Raw genomic sequence first — 4,663 nt, forward strand, 5'->3', positions numbered from 1 at the left:
GCGATGGGCCTGATTCTTCTCTTAATGGGGACGTCCAGTTTTCCCACCAACAATACAGGCAGTCCTCGACTTATGACAATTCGTTTAGTGACCGTTCGAGGTTACAATGTCACTGAAAAAAGTGGCTTAGGGCCGTTTTTCACACCTGTGACCATTGCAGCATCATGCGGTCAAAATTCGGACGCTTGGCAACTGTTTCATAGATATGACGGTTATGTGATCTCCTTTTGCACAATCAAGGTCAAATGGGGGAAGCCAGATTCACTTAACGACCGTGTTTCTAACTTAACAGCTGCAGTGATTCATTTAGCAACTGTGGCAAAAAAGGGTGGCAATTGTCTTGCTTAGCAACGGAAATTCGAGGCTCAACGTTGGTCGTAAGTCGAGGACTACCTATTCTTTCCACCCTAGCTCTTTTCTATTAGTTTTCCTCTGGTGAGGAGCGCCCCCTTGTGGCACCATTCGGAACCACATCGGAGTCATCTACCAAGCAGAAGATAGAACATAGAACAGTGTTTCTCAACCTTGGCAACTTGAAGATGTCCGGACTTCAACTCCCAGAATTCCCCAGCCAGCTGGCTGGGGAATTCTAGGAGTTGAAGTCCGGATATCTTCAAGTTGCCAAGGTTGAGAAATACTGACATAGAATAATACAAGATATACAGAATACATTCAAAAGTTGCGAACTGAAAAAGTTGTTAAGTGAGTTTTGCCAAAGTTTTGCCAACTTTCTTGCCACATCTTCCCAGTGCCTACAAGGCTCCAGTGTTTGAGGGGCTGCCCCAAAGAAGAGGGGGTCAAGCTATTCTCCAAAGCACCTGAAGGCAGCAGAAGAAGCAATGGATGGAAACTAATCAAGGAGAGAAGCAACTTAGGAGAAATTTCCTAATGGTGAGGACAATTAACCAGTGGAACTGCTTGCCACTAGAAGGTGTGAGTGCTCCAACACTGGAGGTTTTTTTTTAAGAAGAGACTGGGACAGTCACTTGTTTTAAGTGGTACAGGGTTTCCTGTTTAAGCCGGGGGTTGGGCTAGAAGACCTCCAAGGTCCCTTCTGATTGAGTTATAGAGAGAGACCAAGTAACTCAGCTGCATATTTATGATGTAAGATCTCCTGCCTTGAATAGGGGGTTGGGCTAGAAGACCTCTGAGATCCCCTCCAGACCCAGGAATCTATATTCAGTGTTTTTATTTAACTTTGCAATGTTTAATTTAAATATATATATATATATATATATATATATATATATATATATATATATATATATATATATATATATATATATATATATATATATATATATATATATTATTTAAACTCTATGCCATCCAGAATTATTTATTGAGACTAGTGGCTCTAGAAATAGAATAGAATAGAATAGAAATAGAATAGAATAGAAATAGAATAGAATAGAATAAAAAACAGAACGGAATAGAACAGAACAGAAGAGAACAGAACAGAGAATGGAGTGGAATGGAGTAGAGTAGGGTAGGGCAAGATAGAATAGAATAGAAATTAGAATAGAAATTAGAATAGAATAGAAATTAGAATAGAATAGAAATTAGAATAGAATAGAAATTAGAATAGAAATTAGAATAGAATAGAAATTAGAATAGAATAGAAATTAGAATAGAAATTAGAATAGAATAGAAATTAGAATAGAATAGAAATTAGAATAGAATAGAAATTAGAATAGAATAAAATAGAAATTAGAATAAAATAGAAATTAGAATAGAATAGAAATTAGAATAGAATAGAAATTAGAATAGAATAGAAATTAGAATAGAATAGAAATTAGAATAGAATAGAAATTAGAATAGAATAGAAATTAGAATAGAAATTAGAATAGAATAGAAATTAGAATAGAATAGAAATTAGAATAGAATAGAATAGAAATTAGAATAGAATAGAAATTAGAATAGAATAAAATAGAAATTAGAATAGAATAGAAATTAGAATAGAAATTAGAATAGAATAGAAATTAGAATAGAATAGAAATTAGAATAGAATAGAAATTAGAATAGAATAGAAATCATAAGATACAACACTTAATGATAGTCATATGGTACAAATAAGCAATCAATTCATACTAGGAAACAATCAGTATAAATCTAAAATATAAATATAAATGAGGAAATACTGTTTTGCTTAGCAGCAGAAAGTTTGACCTCAATTGCAGTCGTAAATTGAGGATTCCCTGGAGTTTTTTCAGTGCTGTTGAAACTTCGAGCAGTCACTAAATGGATGGTCGTAAGTCCAAGGACTACAGGTACCACATATTCAACTTTGGGCTGTAATAAAGACTTGAGGAGGAGGATGTGCTTGCTCTGAGCGCCAGATTCCCCGGCTGGTCACAACATCTGGATTGACGTTTTTCCAAATTTGTATTGTTCGGGCAAACTTATTTGAACAGTAGTCCTCGATTTACAACAGTTTATTCAGTGACCGTTTGAAGTTACAACGGCAACGAAACTAGTGACTTATGACTGTTCATCACACTTCTAACCTATGTGGCATCTCCATCATCATGTGGTCAAAATTCAGACGCTTGGATAGTGACTCGTATTTATGACGGTTGCCATGTCGCAGGGTCACTGCAGGAAGAAGCGATCTTTTCTTTTCTCTATTCTTTTCTTTCCCTTTTTTCCATTCTTTCTTTTTTTTCTTTTCTTTTCCTATTTTTTCCTTCTTCTTTCTTTCACTTTTTTTCTTTTCTATTTACTTTCTTTTTTCTTTCTCTTCTTTTTTCTTTCTTTTCTTTCTCTTCTTTTTCTTTCTCTTTTCTATTTACTTTCTTTTCTTCTTTTCTTTTCTTTTTCTCTTTTTTATTTACTTTCTCTTTTCTTTTTTTTTCTTTTCTATTTTCTTTCTTTTCTTTTTTCCTTCTCTTTTCTTTTTTCTCTCTTTTCTTTCACTTTTCTTTTCTATTCTTTATTTTCTATTTTCTTTCTCCTTTTCTATTTACTTTCTTTTTTCTTTCTCTTCTTTTTTTCCTTTTCCTTTTTTCTACTCTTTTTCTTCTTTTTTCTTTTCTTCTCTTCTCCTCTCCCCTTTTCTGCTTTTTCCAAAATGTTTTGAGGACTCCGATTAAGTCAGTTGACTTCTCTGACTGCTTTATGGGGGTCTCCATCGAGGGCCCAATCTTGCCTGCTCTCAAATCAGCTTTTAGGTGAAAGGAGGGAGCAAAGGAGAAGCTGCGGGGACAACTGGCACCCCCCACTCCTTCCTTCCTTCCTTCCTTCCTTCCTTCCTTCCTCCGATTTTGACCATGGGGATGCTGCACCGGTCGTAAGAGCGAGGACAGGTTGCAAGTCACTTTTTTCAGCAGTGTTTTAACTTTGGTCACTAAATGAAGGGTCGTAACTCAAGGATTACTTATAATGGCAAAGCTGGGTGGAAAATCAGCACAAGAATCGCTGCATTTGGATTTTCCGAAGACGGACAACGTAAAGCTGGTGGGTGTTTGTGTGCATTTGTATTTGTGTGTTTGTGTGCATTTGTGTATGTGTTTGTGTGTGTTTGTGCGTGTTTGTGTGCTTTCGTGTTTGTATTTGTGTGCATTTGTGTTTGTGTAAGTTTGTGTTTCTTTGTGTGAGTTTGTGTTTGTGGGTTTGTGCGTGTTTGTATTTGTGTGCGTTTGTTTTTCTTTGTGCGTTTGTGTGAGTTTGTATTTATGTGCATTTGTTTGTGTAAGTTTGTTTCTTTGTGTGTTCGTGCGTCTTTGTGTGTTTGTGCATCTTTGTGTGTTTGTGTGCGTTTGTGTATTTGTGTGCATTTGTGTTTGTGTAAGTTTGTTTCTTTGTGTTTGTGTGCTTTTGTGTTTGTGTGTTTGTGTAAGTTTGTGTTTCTTTGCATGTTTGTGTGTATTTGTGTGCATTTGTCTTTGTGTGCGTGTTTGTGTGTTTGTCTTTGTGTGCGTTTGTGTGCGATTGCATTTGTGTGTGTTTGTTTGAGTGCGTTTGTATGTGTGCATTCATTTGTGTGTTTGTGTATTTGTGTGTGTTTGTGTGTGTGTTTGTGTTTGCGTATGTGTGTGTGTTTGTGTGCATTTGTATTTGTGTTCATTTGTTTGTGTGAGTTTGTATTTGTATGTTTGTGCGCATTTGTGTTTGTGTGAGTTTTTGTGTGTGTTTGTATTGGTGTGCATTTGTGTTGGTGTGTTTGTGTGAGAGAAAGAAAGAGGATAATTGGATGAAATCCTTGGCTGCTCAGGGTTATCCAAGACTTTGGGATTTGGGGATAGTCCTTGATTTACAACTGTTCATTTAGTGACTGTTCAGAGTTACAACGGCACCAGAAAAAGTCACTCGTGACGTTTTTCACACTTATGACCGTTGCAGGATCCCGTCATCAAAATCCAGACGCTTGGCAACTGACTCATATTTATGACGGTCGCAGTGTCCCAGGGTTATCTGATCCCCTTCGAGGACCTTCTGACAAGCGAAGTCAATGGGGAAGCCGGATTCGTTTAACAACCATGTGACTCACTTAACATCCGAAGTGATTCATTAAACTGCATCAAGAAAGTTCCTAAAATAATCCCCTCTTACGACCGCCCGACAAGCTGACGTCCATGGGGAAACCAGATCCGCTTAACAACCGTGCTACTCATTTAACCACGGAAGTGATCCACTTAACAACGGTGGCAAGGAAGGGCGTAAA

At 36.8% G+C, this 4,663-nt stretch overlaps 1 pseudogene; it reads left to right on the forward strand.

The window, feature by feature from the left end:
- Nucleotides 1–3,453: 3,453 nt before the first annotated feature.
- Nucleotides 3,454–4,107, forward strand: LOC116523472 (annotated as a pseudogene).
- Nucleotides 4,108–4,663: the final 556 nt, after the last annotated feature.

This window comes from Thamnophis elegans, unplaced genomic scaffold, assembly GCF_009769535.1.
Source record: "Thamnophis elegans isolate rThaEle1 unplaced genomic scaffold, rThaEle1.pri scaffold_343_arrow_ctg1, whole genome shotgun sequence".
In the NCBI taxonomy this organism is placed as follows: Eukaryota; Metazoa; Chordata; class Lepidosauria; order Squamata; family Colubridae; genus Thamnophis; species Thamnophis elegans.